This window comes from Balaenoptera acutorostrata, chromosome 16 (genome assembly GCF_949987535.1).
Source record: "Balaenoptera acutorostrata chromosome 16, mBalAcu1.1, whole genome shotgun sequence".
Classification (NCBI taxonomy): Eukaryota; Metazoa; Chordata; class Mammalia; order Artiodactyla; family Balaenopteridae; genus Balaenoptera; species Balaenoptera acutorostrata.
Window position 1 is genome coordinate 20,546,962 of NC_080079.1, and position 17,164 is coordinate 20,564,125.

General features: G+C 40.9%; 1 pseudogene; it reads right to left on the reverse strand.

Annotated features, from left to right (window-relative positions):
* Positions 1 to 1,582: 1,582 nt before the first annotated feature.
* LOC103000800 (nitric oxide synthase-interacting protein-like) lies at positions 1,583 to 13,728 on the reverse strand (annotated as a pseudogene).
* Between the last annotated feature and the right edge of the window lie 3,436 nt (positions 13,729 to 17,164).

Consider the following 17,164-nt stretch of genomic DNA (forward strand, 5'->3'; position numbering starts at 1 on the left):
CCTGCATGTTCATTTTAAACAGGGGCAGATAATGAATTTGGGGAAAAGCCTCATCTGGTTGGAGTCTCACTAACACCCCTTGTGCTCAGACTGCCTTGCAACAATAAACAGGTGACCTGTATTCACATCAAAGTGTGAGAAGCAGTGTTCTGTATCAGGATGACTTGGCTCACACTGTTCCCACTAGCTGCAGGTGACCTCCACCCACCCCTGCCTGTGGAGTTCTACACGCTTCATAACAAAAAGGAAAGAGGGAAGACTGTTACAGTCTTCTGCCTCCATGAAGCCTTCTTTGATCAACCATGTCCCTTTTCTGAAGCACATATTTGCAAACCACTTGGGTAGCACTGAGCGAAGGGTGATCATGCCTGTGCCTGTTATATCCCCTCTCCCACAGGAGAGGTGGTAGAGTGCAGTGGTTGGTCTCCTGAGCACTGAATCCATATTGCTGGGGTTCAAAGCCCAGCAACTCCAATCACTAGCTAGTGACCTTGAGCAAGTTACTTAAACTCTCTGTGTCTCAGTTTCCTCATATGTATAGTGATGATAATGATAGCATCCTCCTCTTTTTTTTTAAATTTAAGTAGAGTTGATTTACAATATTGTGTTACTTTCAGGTGTACAGCAAAGTGGTTCAGTTACATATATATTTTTTCAGATTTTTTTCCATTATAGGTTATCATAAGATGTTGAATATAGTTCCCTGTGCTATACAGTAAATCCATGTTGCTTATCTATTTTAGGTATAGTAGTTTGTATCTGTTAACCCCATACTCCTAATTTATCCCTTGACCCCTCCCTTTCCCTTTTGGCAACCATAAGTTTGTTTCCTATGTCTGTGAGTCTGTTTCTAAATAAGTTCATTTGCATTATTTTTTAGATTCCACATATAAGTGATATCATGTATTTGTCTTCTTCTGACTTACTTCACTTACTATGATAATCTCTAGGTCCATCCATGTTGGTGCAAATGACAATATTTCATTCTTTTTCTATGGCTGAGTGATATTCCACTATCTATCTATCATCTATCTATCTATTCCACATCTTCTTAAACTAAGTGTCTGCTGATGGGCATTTGGGTTGTTTCTACTTTTTGGCTACTGTAAACAGTGCTGCTATGAATACTGGGCTGCATATATCTTTTTGAGTAAGAGTTTTCAGCTTTCCTGGATATATGCCCAGGAGTTGAATTGCTGGATCATATGGTAGTTCTATTTTTAGTTTTTTGAGGAACCTCCATACTGTTCTCCATAGTGGCTGCACCAATTTACATTCCCACCAACAGTGTAGGAGAGTTCCCGTTTCTCCACACTCTCTCCAGCATTTATTATTTGTAAACTTTTTGAATAGCATCCACCTCCTGGACTGCCAATGAGGATCTATTAACAAATACATATAGGATACTGACAACAGTGCCCAGCAACCCTGGCACTCAAGAAATGGCAGCTTGGTATTACTGAGGGCAGAAAGTACATTATTCTCCTTAAAATCCCAGCTAGCACCCGATACACTGCCAGGCATACGAGATGTACTCAGTTAACAAAATGGAGGCTGTGCCCACAGCCAGTCAGCTTACCAGCTACCGTAGTGGCCTGGCCTTCTCCACCCGCAGCTTCACTCCGGAGCCGCTGCAGCACGATGATGCTGCGGTCCACGAGCTTCTCCGGTTCACGGGGTCCACGTGGTCCTTGCGAACCGGCTTCTCCACGCGTTCCAGGGTGACCACGGCTCCAGAGGACCGCAGCCCGGCGCTCGGCGAAGCGCTGCTCAGGCTCGCGGGTCCCGGCGCACAGGAAGCACTCGCTGCGGTCCACCGAGCTGTGGAGCGGCCTGAAGCACACGGGCGTCAGGTGGGGTGTGCAGACATGCGCAGCGCTTCCCGAACGTGGGGCAGGTCACGAAGCGCGACGGCTTCTCCTGATTCGTGGCCTTCTCCTCAGGGGTCAGCGGCGGGATCCGGAAGCTGGGCAGCGCTCTGTCCTTGTCTTTGCCTGCGGGGCATCACCTGGGTAGTTCCCCAAGGCGGCCTTGGGCGTGAAGGGGTCGAGGGGCCGGCTCTCGCCGCCTCCTTCTCCAGGAAGCTCCCCCGCCGGGTCCTGCGCCGCCGCCCTCTGCAGCTCCTTCTGCTTCTCACGCCCGGCGCCCCGCTGCTTCTCGTAGGCCTTCACCTGCCGGACAGTCTCCTTCTTCTTTTAGTTCTTATGTTATCTTCACCAATGATCGACAAGACCGCGCATTCTATTGGCCCCAGCTGGGCCCCATCCCTTTTGGAAGTTGTTAGTGGGTGTTTGTGTTGGAGAAACTTCCACTTACTACACGGTAGATATTACCTTCTGGGGAAAGAAAACAAAGACAACAACAAAGTGGGTTTATTTAGCTCCTGCGCCTGGGAGCCAGCATTTTAAATCTATACGTGGGCACATCAGTTCAGCAGTAGTTGAACAAAGCCATTCAATCCTCTGGTTCTTTAACTAACTGGCATGTTATTACTGTCTTGTCTCCTCATCAACCCTGAGGTCCTTTGAAATACCTACAAATGGAATGAAATGTGCATTTTAAATTATCTTTTCATCCATGGGGTTTACGACTGCAGCCGACACCATAATCCTGGCATGGGGGATTATATCAGAAGGAGAGCAAATAATTTCACTCTCTTCCTCTTTCCCTGTGGGAAAGACTATTTTTCCATCTGCTGAACTGAGGATTTCAGGTCAGGAGCCAATCACTCAAGGCCCTGTAGGGGTAGAACAGTCTGCACAGATTTTCCTACAGATCACATGGCCCAGCAACTCTTCTACTTCCTGTCCTGGAATTGAGACACAGCTGTGCGTGGAGAGAGCTGAAAAGTGCTGATGCTTTGCTTGAAAATTGTGAACATCCATATGGATAAATTTCTATTAAACTTACTCTTTATTACTAGTCAATAGTGTTTATTTTATGTAAAGTGCTTAGAACAGTGTCTGGCACAAGATAAAGACTTATGTATTGGCTAGCTTCTCTCTATATTATACAACTACTTGGTATATACTTCATTCTTTTTAAACATTCCATGTTTATAATAACTTTTGCTTTTTATTTTCTTCTCAAAACCCTTTATGAGGAGGGGAAAAAGAAGATATTGGCTCCATGTATTCAAGGAGAAAACTGAGACTCAGATAGGTATTTGGGGAATTTGGAACGTAATGCAGAAACTGGTTTTCTGACTTTGAAGCTGGCACTTTCCATAAATAAATCCTCTCCCAAGGGCTGGATGGATAGGGGACTGGATGGATCCAATGATTAATTTTCCTATTTTTCTGAGAACGGTATTTTCCTGAACTGAGGAAATAGCATGTCCATAACAGACAAGGGAATCAACCACTTGGAGGCAAAAACTTCCCTCTCAAAAATGCTAATGCTAATTCCATGCTAATAATGATGCTAATAATAATAATAATAAATCCAATGCATTAGAGCAACAAATATGAACACTGAAAGTCAGTTTGCTCCAAAGTCAGAGTCTCAGGTGGGAGGTCTAACTACACATCTATGGCACATGGGGGAGTCCTCGGTGAGTCACATTAGTGATGGAAGTGGTGGCAGAGGCCCTACGTGGCTGAGCTGCTGATCTGACAACATCCACTCATGTTTTGTACACAAGTCTTCATATCAATTGTTCCTAGAATATTTCAGAAATCTTCAAAGGTATAATCTAGTTTTACAAAACATTTTTTTGTGGACACCACAGAGGCAGTTTGGTTGCCACACATTTAATGGACAAAAATCCTGATGGGCTTGGGTGAAGTTTATCTTTCATGATTTACTATGGCTATTACTACTGCTACCATTTCCACAACAATGATTCCAGTGGTTTGCAGGGATGTAGCACTGTTGAGTTTAAAAGCTCCTTTGTCTGACCACTGACCTGCATTCTGTTTGCACAACAGCCAGTACAGAGCAGAGATTTAGAAAAATGAAGGAAGAATGGAAAGAAAGCCAGAATGCCTAGTGAAACCACCCCCAATGACATCGTTTCACCCACTTCCAAGTCCCCCAGAGGTGTTTCTTAGGAACCCAGATGTATCTGTGTTGCAAAGAAGCATGCCTGCCAATCAGCCAGTCATGTTTGGTTGGAGGCCACAAGAAACAATGGTATAGATCTTGGAGAGCATCTGGTCGAAAGCCCAGATAATGAACCTGAGGCTCAGAGGGCAAGAGTTTCCCAAGGTCACATGGTAAAACAGAGTTGGTGACTATGCCCTGCCCTTCTAGGATGGATGATATGTTTCCAATGAAGTTCAGTCTTGGTCTACTACCGGGTCTTATCTTCATGAGAGCAGGACCCGGGCTGTCTTTCTCACACCCATATCCCCAGTCTCCAGCACAGGGCCCAGCACAGGTGGGTGCTCAAGAAATAGCTGTTGAATAGTTGAATAAATGAATGAACTGATGAAAAAAAATGGCTGAACAGAAGGATGCAAAATTTAGATCATTCTTCTCATTACATGGGCACAGACGGCCTACACTTCAGTCCCTGTCCCAGCCTCTTTACAAAGACTTGGATGTTGAGGTGATCCAAGCAAAAGAGTGTGGCTAGGTCTATACAGGTCCATTCTTGTCATTTGAAAACAAGCTCACAAGACCATGAATGTCCCACACTATTAGAAACCTCGTTCTCATAACATAAAGACAATCAACTTCTGAGTGAAGTAAGTCAGACAGAGAAAGAGAAATATCATATGCTATCGCTTATATGCGGAATCTAAAAAGAAATGATACAAATGAACGTGTTTACAAAACAGGAACGGACTCCCAGACTTAGAGAATGAACTTATGGTTACCAGGGGGGTAAGAGTGGAGGGAAGGGATAGTTAGGGAGTTTGGGATTGACATGTACACACTGCTATATTTAAAAAGGATAACCAACAAGGACCTAGTGTATAGCACAGGGAACTCTGCTCAATGTTATGTGGCAGCCTGGATGGGAGGGGAGTCTGGGGGAGAATGGATACATGTATATGTATGGCTGAGTCACTTTGCTGTGCACCTGAAACCATCACAACATTGTTAATTGGCTATACTCCAATATAAAATAAAAAGTTAAAAAAAAAAAGACAATCAACTTCTGGGGCACTGGGCTGGGCCAAGACAAGCCTGTCCAAGTGGGCAGAAATAAAGCCCAACTTTAATATATGATTTGGTTAGGAGTCAGGGCTGGCCTCTGCAAAGTTGTAAAATTGAAAATCTGGTCTTTGGTTACTGTTCCCCCAACCAACAGCATAGTAGTGCCCAGTATTCTAGATATTTCCATCGTGGTGCCTGGAAGTGCAATTCATGATTCAAACATATCCTTCATCAAAACTCCCATGGCCTCAATGCTTTATTCTCAGCTATTGGAGAAGATTATGTATGTTTCCATTGAATCATTAATAGCTGATCAAAGTTCCCTATTTCATCTCTCTGAGGGGTATTTGCCTTTAACATTTAGAAGTTTCAGGCTCTTTTCTGACATAGAAATTTCAGAGGAATATTTTAGTGATGGAGGTGGGAGAGGATTCATATCACATAGACATTTCTTATCTTTCATGGCAAACTGCTCTGTATACACACACAAACATGCATATACAAATACAGGCAGAGTAATATTTCAAAGGAAACAGGAACCCCAGCCTTAAAGCCTAATAAATCCTGCTTCATCTTACTTACATTGGTCATTTCTGACTCATTTGCACCAGGAAGATCAGGTCTCTCAGCCCAATTCCTGTAAATAAAATACTTTATTTCCCGATGGATCTTAGACTTTTTAAGCTGTTAATAACTAATCAAATAGCTGTTTAATTAGGAATGTATTTATCACTACTAAATAATTGTTATATTTACATCATGTAAAAATGGTTTTTTAAAGAGGCAAATAAAAAGATGTTGTTAAGAATTTACTGAATCAAATGAAAGTTTTAAGATTTATTGGAGAGGAATAAAGACCCCTAATTGGAATTGGTTTTATGGGCCTCTAAGACCATTAGAAATAGGGGCAGGAGATGAATTTGAGGGAAATGCAATCTAGCTGGATTCTCGCTAACCACCCTCGTGCAGCACTAGGTTGGATCTGGGCTAACACAAAGCCAGTGCCTGTCCCGCCTCCTCTGCTTCTTCCCACGTCACCCCCAGCTTCAGCTTGTTCATGATGGTTTGCATATCCCCATCTCCATGTCAACTCTAGTCAAAGTCATTCTTGTCTCCTGCTTGGGCTAGTCCTACAGCCTCCTAGCCAGTTCCCACACCTGCTCTTGCACCTCCAACCCGTTATCTACATTGTGGTTACATCAGAGGAAGAGCTCTTCTAAGGCCTTTCAATGACTGCTGTAATTCTTAGGATAAAATCCCGTGTCATTACCATGGCAGTGAGTTGGACATGGCCAATGATTAATCTCCCACTTTGCTGAGAACAGTGTGTTTTCCTTGGTTAATGTCCATGCCCAGAGTACATGACAGGGGAAAACCACTGTGAGCCACCAATCTCCCTCTCAAAAACATCAATGGAAAAGCTTAATACATTTAGAGTAACAGAGCCAGTAGTTAAAGGTCAGTGTGTGTCAAGTCAGTATTTCCAGGTGAATGTTAATTCCATTACATGGTACTTATGACACAGGATGGTACTCACATAGCGAACCAGGTTAGTGATGAAAATGAGGGCAGATGCTCTCCATGGATGACCTGATGTTCTTCTGAAAACACTTGTTTTATATTTTATATATAAATGATCTAATTAGTTCTGAAATATTCCTGGATCTTCATGAGAGCAGGAATTCAACAATTTGCGGTTAAAATTGTCACTTGGTTCTGCAAAAACATGTTACTATGAACAATAGTGAGGTGAGTTGAGGTGATCTCAAATCAAGCAATACATCATGTAGATGCCACCTATTAAACAAAGACAATTTTTTTAGAGTCTTTATTAAATTTGTTACAATATGGCTTCTGTTTTATGTTTTGGTTTTCTGGCCTGGAGGCATGTGGGATCTTAGCTCCCCGGGACTGAACCCACACCCCCTGCACTGGAAGGCGAAGCCTTAACCGCTGGACCGCCAGGGGAGTCCCAAACAAAGAAGATTTTAATTGCCTTTACTGCATATGATATTTCATGATTTACTATTGCTATTGCTACTATTGTTGTCAATAACAATGATTTTTTAAATGTGGATATAGCACTTTGTAGATGAAAAGAATCCTTGCATACATTAGATTCATACAACTGTACTACATATAGGTTAGATTGAGAGTCAACAATTTTTTTCTGCCAAGGGCCAAGTAGTAAGTATTTTTGCCTGCGGATCATATGGTCTCTGTTAACTGTTACTCAACTCTTCCATTATAGGTATTTACAATAGGTAAATAAATGGGTGTGCCAGTAAAACTTTATTTACCAAAACAAGTGTGTACTAGATTTGGCTTGTGGGCTGTAGTTTGCTGAACTCTGAGTTAGATCATGCAGAATTATCATCTTTCCTCCTGCAGCTGTGAAGCCTGAGGCCAAAGGGTTAAATGATTTTCCCAAGGCCACAGAATGCATTAGTGAAAGAACAAGGATGTGGTCCCACGCCGTCTACCTCCCAGTCTGTCTTCCCTCTCCTGCACTGTGACGACCAACTTACAAGTAGAGTGCAACCCTGGGGCATCGCGCTGTGTATCAGAAAGGGTACATCACTAGAAGTCTGCAGATCTGGGCCCTGGCCCCAATTGGCTTCTAGTTAGATGTGTGACCTTAATCAAGTCACTTCACCTTCTTTAGCTTCAGTCGATTCATCTAAAGAATGAGGAGATTGGTTGAGGAATCTTCCCTCTGGCTTTAAAATGCTGTATTTTTAAGATGAGGGATGGGGAAGAAATATTTTATTGTAAGTATCTGAATTGATCATTTGTTACAAATTTTGCAGTATTTATTTACACAGAAGTCATCATTAACCAACCAACAAATATTTACTGGGCCTATTATGCTGTGAAAAGATGGAAAAAACATCTGACATAATCTTTGTATTTAAATAATTAATAGTTGTGAAGAAAAGCAATTCCTAGCACTTACGGAAAATGAGTAAATAATCAGTGTGTAAGAAGCGTTGCTCAGAAGGCATGGTAAGTTCCTTTGGGTTTCTGAGGACAGACGTCAGTGAGAGCAGCAGCTCTCAGAGAAAACCACATGGAAGGGCTAGACAATGCTCTGGGATTAGAGGATGGGCAGTGGGGTGGCAGTGAAGAGAAGCATTCCAAGAGGCAGGTGTGAAGCCCTATGTACACAAGTTCCTCATGTGGGTTGCAGCAAGTCAACGGGTTTGATTAGGCTAGATGGTGTACATTGGGGAAGGTAGGAATTACTGATTTTGCATCACTTTTTTTTATTAGTTGGAATATAGCACCATTAAAAAAATATACAGCACAAAAACCTTAGCTTTGCCATTTGTTACAGAAAAGGTTTTGCTCCAGTTAGTGCACATCTGGGAGGTTTGCCTAGATTTCATCCTATTTTGAGACTCATCGTGAGGCACCTCTTGTGGAACAGCTGAACATTCATGATCATTCACTCAGGTCTCTCATCTCAATTCCCCAGAAGAAAACTAGCCATTCCAGCTTCCTACTGGGTGGTGTGATGAGGGGAGGGCTTCATTCCTTCCATCCCTGAAGACCTCAAGATAGGAAAGAGGCCCTTTTCTTCAATCTTTTCAAGCTCTTTTTCTCAAACAGAGAGGCAATTTAGACAAGGGTAGTTTGGTAATTAAAGCCAATTCTCTTCAACAACCAAAGGTACTTGGATTGCAATGTGTGAGGTTGGCTGTTTCTTAACCAATGTGTTTCACCACAAGGTTCTCTAATCTGGATGTCCCCTATTTTTCCCCACCAGGCTACTGAGATGACCCACAGAGAGTCAACGGGAAACCTTTGAGAGTAAAACCCTGGGACACATGTGCTACGTCCATTTAGTCAACACATTATACAGCCAAAGGAATGCTCTCCAACGGTGGAGCTAACATTTGTGGAGCCCTTCTAAAGACCAATTATTGTCCTAGGTTTTATTTTTCATACGTTATGAAAAATCCCATCCAATCCTCCTAATAGCCTTATATTTCTATCCTCATTGTATAGATGAGGAAGGAGGCTGAGCCTCACTAAGTCTAAGTTGCTCATGTTTGACAAGCTGCATAGCATGGTTTTGAAAAAGGGCAGTTTGATTCCCAGGATTTCATGATTCACTAAGTTAATTCAAAATTGCGCTGGAAACCATCATGTTTTGACACACTTAGGTTAACAAGCTTAACCTTAAGATAGGTAGAAAGGCAGACAAACATATCCTCAAGGTTGTGGATGCATTCCTAGTTGCCATGAAGATAATACCAAGAGTGAGAGGTGTATTGGAGGAGAGGGATAGAATATATCATAGAGTTATCACTCAGGCTCAGAAAACAAAGGCTTTACTGATTGTGTCAAGGTATACTTGGTCCTCTCTCCCTCTACACACAGGGCAATTGGAGACAGCACGGAAAAACTGGAGCCCCAGTGAAGCCACCCCCAATGCCATGGTCTCACCCAGCCTCTACACCCCTTCGGACGTGTTCCTCAAGATTTCAGTGGGTCATGGTTATCAGTCTTCAGGTTATATGTGTTTAGGGTCCTGAAGCTGGAAGACTTCTACCAGGGCCCCAAAAGTCCCTCCAATTGAAAAGGCTCTGTGTATGCTGAGATGAATTGGGAGTTACCATTAGAAGAAACAGGAAAAGTTTAACTTCCAGAAAATGATCAAAAGGAAACACTCTTTAATGTACTGAGACTTATATTTCAATATAGAGTTAAAAATTAGGTAATAGGAGCAGTGTCTATGGACAAGTTGTTGATCTCTATAATCCTCAGTTGCCTCATACATAAAATGAGAATGTAAAGATCTACCTCTTTGTTTTGTTTTGTTTTGTTTTGTTGGTGAGGATCAACTAAGAAAATGCTTACCATGGGGCCCTTTGGCATGTACTTAATTGCAGCTATTGTACATGCATAGGTTGTAGCTTGGCATGTACTGAATTGTAGGTGGTAGTTGTTGCTAGGAACCAGTAAAGTGTAGTAGTTACAATACCTATGACTCATACTAGCTGTGAGATCTTAGCCAAGTTAAACTCTGTGCCTCAGTTTTCAAATCTGTAAAATGGGGTTAACGATATTACCCATTGTGTGGTACTTAAGGAAATTAGGCAGCATGTGTAAAGTACTTTGGACAGTGCCTGCCATGCGGTGAGCACTCAGTCAACTTAACTGCCACTACTATCATCATCACATCAAAAATGCATTTCCCTTATGAATGAGCTTCAGCCCAAAGACTAAGTTCTTTGCAATAACAACATCTTTTATTTAAGTTTTAAAGTAAAAGATAAGACTACTGCTGGATAGGAAAGGTCTCTTTACCAAATAAACCTCACAGCATCCTCCTAAACCATACCAGTGTTGATACTGACTCTGGTCTCTAATTACTGGGAGTGCCTCTTTATTGGCCGCCCCCTTCTCTCTGATGCCCTATGTTAATGATGCTGACTGAAGCAATCACACAAAACTCGCAGGGTGAGAGGGCTCTCTGGTTATGGCATCTCATGCATTTGCTGTAGTAGCCTTTTAATAAATATGTAGACGTTCCTAAATTATTAACTTTTTCCAAAGTGATATTTGATGGCAAAAGTAATGTCTGTGTGGAGTATTAAGTGACTTTTAAGAAAAAAGCTGAATAATTTGACAGTGTTAAAATTATGCTGTCAAAGATTCCATTTTCTCGGAGCCATCTTTATCCTGGCTTCAATTGCACAGACTATCATCATGATGGTGAGATTTATTTTTCCTCAAATTGCAACATGGTAGCCAGTTTTATAGGGAGTGGAGCTATGGTGCCCACTTTTCAGAAAGGTGCAAGATACATGGCATCACTAAATTAGGCGATGATGTCCATGATTAGGAGAAGGCTTGAAACAAAGAGATCAGAGAACACAGGCTTTGTGGATCCCTGTTTAGATGGTTAACAATATTTAATAACCAGTGATTCATTTATTGGCGGGAAGACAGGAAGATCTCTTGTTGCAGGCAATGGGAGTTTGACCTCATGCAATTTTCTGCATTTTGCATTGTCATACATTAAATATAGAGCATGCATTATTCACCCTTGAAAGCTATTTCAAGGACTGTGTATGGTTTCTCCTTATAACCTCAGGAATTTCACACATAATTCTTTAGAGACAGATAATGATCTAGTGCTTAGGACCAGGAGGTAGAGTCGGTCTTGGCTTTTCTCCTTCAAACTGCTACTTGTGTGCTGTAAGGCAGTGTGATCATTCTGCATTTAGTGGGCTTCCCAGATGTTCATTTGTGTTCGATATCATGCATTGAATGATTTTAAAGAGTGCTTGTTTTGTGCTAGGTCCTGGGGGCCATGCTCAGGAAACATAAGATATGTCTCAGGTATTACAAGGGTATTGGAGAATTAAGACTTGTATATATGAAAACTTGGAGGACAAAACAAAACTCTGTCCTATCAGATGTGAATGGAATATAATTAGATGCATCAGTGAGTAGCCAGCAGAGATGAGCTACTGAGTGCAGACTTCAGCACAAGCAAATTTAGGCCTGAATCTCAGCTCCACCACTAACTAGCTGTGTGACCTTGGTAGCTATGAGAGGCGATACGAAGGATAGCAAACCTGGTCTGATGTTCAGGAAAGGCCTCCATAGGGGAGTGACATTTCAGTTGAAATGTCAAGGTTAAATAGGGATTTGGCTTTTACAAACGATGCTGCATGCCTTATTTCTCATGTTGCGAGTATATCTTGGCTGTTTCTTTATACTTACTCTAGTGATTTTTGGCTAATAGCATTTACTCCTTATTATGAACTATGGCGAAATCAGTACATTTCAGCTTCCTCTCAACTTGCCTCTTTCTCATGCACTTCCTGATTATAGTGATTATATGAGTTTTCTTAGTGCTTACCATTAAATATTTAAGTATTTTATATGGTTGGGTGACAATAATTGTCTATGGGTCTCTTGTGTTTCTGCAGGACTTGTATCAGCTTTTGTTGGGGACAATCTTTTCAATAATATTTATATAGTAAAGGACCTTGGAATATATATAATGTCACCCTCCAAGGCAGGGGAAAGATTTGTTTGCTGCCCAAGATAATAAAGATAATGTCTCCCTATGGGGCAAAGTTTGGGCAGGTTTTCTAACAGACCCCTTATAAAAGATTGGGGTTTCCTAAACTCTGGGTTCCTCAGCTATGATGCAGACCCACTGTGTGCACAGCATCCATTCAGGCTGCTCTGCATTGTCCCCATAGGGCTTGGGGGACGAGGGGAATTGATGTGAGCATGAGGTTCATGCTGCTTTGCCTCTGACCCAGGAGTCCCGGGCTTTCTGTAAGCATCACTGGAACCATGGCAGAATAACTTGTTAGCTTGCAAGCAAAGTAAAAGCTCACTCTTCACGGTTCTTGACATAGAATTCTATTACTTGATTTACCTGCTGTGAAGGTGCTTATGCTACTTTCCATTTTTTTCTCCCAACTTTGTCTTATCATTTCCACTTTGTCAGGGCTTGTAAAACATTTACACTCTGTTCTGTAACTATAATCCCCACGTTTATTTTAGTTTTATCCCCTCACTTAACCAGATTAAGTTTAGCCATAGGTTCTCTATTCAGCTCTTAATTGGCTGAAATTTGCCCTTGAGAATCTTCTAGAAAGTCACCTTCTGGAAAGACTCATGGGGATTATATTCCCAGAGTTCTTGTATGCTCGGAGATGTTTATGGCCTTTATACTAGAATGCTAATTTGGCTGGAAGTAAAAGTTTTGGTCCCGTTCTTTCTTTCCATGAAGACTTTTAGGCTTTGCTCTATTGTTTTCTAGATTGACTCTCACTGGGGAAGAGTCTGAGGTGGGTCGATTTATTTAATTATTTTGCCTGGTTGCACAGAGAATTCTTAATATTTGAAATCCAGTATTTTGTTTGAATTTCATTTTTATAATTGGCACATGAATTGTGTCAGTTTAAGGTGTACAATGTGTTGATTTGATGCATTTATAAATTGCAATATAATTACCATGGTAGCATTAGCTAGCACCTCTATCACATCACATAATCATTATTTCTTTTTTGTGGTGAGGATAATTAAGATCTAATCTCTTACCAACTCTGAAGTTTCTAATACAGTATGGTTGACCGTAATCACTATGCTGTGCATTACATCTCCAGAACTTATTTATCTACTAGTTGCAAGTTTGAACCCTCAAACAACGTCTCCCCAGTTCTTCCCACCCTCAGCCCCTGGTAACAACCATTCTACGCTCTGTTTTTATGAGTTCAGCTTTTTAAGATTCCACATATAAGGGATATTACACAGTATGTATTTGTCTTTCTCTGTCTGACCTCTCACTTAGCATAATGCCCTCAAGGTCCATCCCTGTTGTCACAAATGGCAGGATTTTCTTCTTTCTCATGGCTGAATATATTCCATTGTGTATATACATATATACATACCTATATATATATATACACATATATATGTGTGTGTGTATATATGTATATATATGTGTATATATATATATACACACACACATACCACATCTTCTTTATCCATTTATACCTTGGCAGACACTTGTTTGAATTTCATTTTGGCAATGACCATGAATTTCATTTTGGCGATGACCATTCTCAAAATTTCCAGGGACATGGTATGACTTTTTGATCTATATATGCAATGCTTCTTTTGTTTCTGAAAAAATTTGTGTACACACACATCTATATCTATTTAAATATTATTTATATGTCAGTGTAAGAATAATTTCAGTGATTCTGTATTCTTCAGGAACACTAATTTTAAATATGTTGGATTTGTTTAATCTTTCCATTTTTAAATTTTATCCTTATCCTGTTAATTCTCTGTGTGTGTGTATTTCTATTTACATTTGCTTATTTTTTTCTTAAGCCTAATGCCCACATTTTTAGTGAACTTTCAGCCATGTCTAGTCTCCTTTGTGCTGCTCCCACCCTGACCTACATTTCTGTAATGTGTGCTATTTCTCTTCCACTTCTCTCCTGAGAGCAGTATTTCAATCTTCCTGTGGTCTCATCTTCCCTGAGCCCTTTTAGCTCTCTGTTCTGAGTTTTTGTTTTATTGAACAATTGCTTGAGCTTTATTTTAAATAAATTCCAGGCAATATGCTTATTAAAAAAATTCTAAATTTGATCCATGGTAACATTTATCTGGTGAGTGAACTTCCACCTTCTACTTGTGTCTTCCTGTCCCTGTCTTCCCTTTATTCTTTCCTTTTGATATATTTTTATAGATACTTTCTGGGTTGACATTTATTTATATTACTCAACTTTGAAAGAGATGAGTTCTCACTGGATTTTCTATTGGTAGGAATTTTATGTGGTGGAGGAGCCAGGCAGTGTTATGGGTTAGCTGAACTGTCCACGGTTCACAGTGGGTTTTCTTAAGACCCAGAGTTGTGAGTATAAGTTGGCTCTGCTTCTACTTCTCCCAGGACAATAGAGATGAGTTGCTGAAGGATGTCACCAATGCTTCCTCTATCTTCTCTGTCTCACCAAGAGAATCCTTCTTGTAAATATTGCACATTGGTGTGATACTTCACTCAGCCTCCCAACCCTGCTCCTTTCTGACACTTAACTGGGTCCAAGGATGCTGCTGACTGCTACTGGAGCACAACATTCTCAGTATTCCCAGCAAGGAATTATTGGTTTTCTGCTAGGGTGTGGCATGTGCTCCAGAGAACCTTGCTCTGCCAGTTTTCTGTGCCGTGTGGCTGTAAGCGTTATCTCTCCACATACCTCCCTTGCTCCTGTTTAACTGTAACTGCTTTGGTGGCTGTTTCTCATATATTGTGGTTCAGGGGTCCAGATGTCATTGAGCTTGTCAGTGTTAGAGCTTGCATTTCTTGTTCTTCTTATTGTTCTGAGTTGATTTCTGAGAGGAGAAGGGGGCAATGCTAGTAGATATCCAACAATCAATATTGATTACATTGATTACAACCCAACCTTTGTCAGATTCTGTTAGCCATTCAAGATACTAAGATTATGCAACTCAGGTTGTGCTACTTTACTTTACTTCTCTCTCCAGCACGCACATTTTCTGATCCTACGATTAACTGTGGAAATCCTTATATTTTAGAAATGAGCATTCTAGCTTATTCCAAATGGTGGGGGAACCTTCTTGAGTTGGGCACTGAACTGAGGAAAGGCAGGCGATGGGAATCACTGCTACCCACCTATCCCATATGACAGCTCAGATTTACAAACGTGAGTGAACATTCTTAAGAAATAATGTCTATTACCCAGTGTGGAGCTTTATGCTTTGGCCTCAGTTAAAACCATTCCCATATTACTGTGAGTCAGGCCAGCTGCTAGTTGCCAGGATGTTGCTTCTTATCCCGAAATCTACAAATGGAAAGAAGCACCAGTCAACACCACCACTATTTTTTGAGTGCCTCTTTTGTGCTGAACACTTAATTTCCATATTTAATATCTATAACAATCCTGGGTGGTAGATACTGTAAGGTAACTGGGGCTCAAAAAGCATCAGCCATCTTCTCAAAGATGAGAAGCCGGTAAATGGGATAACTAGAATTCGAATCCACATCTGGCTGACTCCACAGTCCTGGTCCTTTCTGGCACTCTATGTGGCTCACTAAGAAAGGTCAAGGAGGTCACCCTCACCACCCAGTGGTAGCTCCACTTGCAAGGTCATCGTACACTTTAATTTTTCCCAGAGACACCGAGTGGTCCCCAAAATAAGTCAGACTTAGTGAACATGGTTTTCTAATAAAAAAAGACATTTGTTTTAATGAGGAGGACATAACTCTTTAACAGAGAGTGCACAGCCTCAGGCCAAAAATCATAGCTGAAAGGCAGAAAGGAGAAGACATCAATTTCTCTTTTTTTTTCCAAACAAAAGATCTCATGTATTTATTATGGAACCAAACTACTAGCGAAGAAGTAGCTTGGTTCCATATCTCTTCTTGGAATTGTACCTGATTTTATTATGAGTTTCATCTGAATCCATTTGAGAATGGGACAATTGTGCTTTTGCTTCTTGGCCAGGAATTGCTTGATCCTGAAAGTCCAGTAGAAGACGTGACCAGGAAGGGAGTCAGTTGCACACATCACAATGGCAGAGAAAGCGTGAGAAGGTACCAATTTCTAAATTTCTTTTTTTTTTTGTCATTCATTGGCTTTCATTCACAAGTATAGAACATAGTCTAGCAATTCCTTTCTTTTCCAGTTATTTTACATTCGTGTTCCATTCTCTAATAGCCTATAAGCTACCTGAGCGCTAGGACAATACCCATCATCTCTATTACCACAAAGTCTGGCACAGACTGAACACATTACAATCATTTCAACCAGTTCATCAAATGAACACATTGGTGGTAGCATGTCTTTCTGAAAGGGTGGCAGGATTTGAAGTTAGACAGGTCTGAGTTTACTCCATCATTTCTCTGCTATTTACTAATTGGGTGTCATATATTTTTCGTATTTTATTTTATTTTTTATTATTTAAAGTGGTCATTTTTTATTTATAAATTTGTGATAATGTATATTTAAAGTAAAATATAACACAAATTGGGTCTAACATAGTGACTGATTTAGAGCAGGTATTCAGATGCATATGACACAAGCAACGTTTTCATGTCAAGTTCAGGAATTACAAAAAGGTGTTAAGAATTCTACCACTTGTATTTTGCTCTATTGTAATACAGCTATTACTAATTATGATATATTAAAAATGGTCACTTTCAGCATAGACTGAGTAACAGGGGCTGGATGTACCCTGAAACAACAACAAAAAGACTGAACACAAATTTAAAGCAGCAGTTTTCAAGATATTGGACATTGGACATTGGACAATGAAGAAGAGTGATCCCTGAGAGACAGGAAACAAATAAGGTGAGTCCTATGATGGACTCAAGTTATTGCCTGTAGAGAGTTTCCAGGCATTGTAGGCAGAGGAGACCCCCAGGTAGGGCACTGTGGTCTCCCTGAATTGAGAAGATGAAGTTGACAAACAAAGAGGGCCAAGGTGACTAGAGTTTGCAGAGCAGAGAGCTTGGTTAGAGAGAGCGTCACAGAGAAAGAACTCCAGAGAG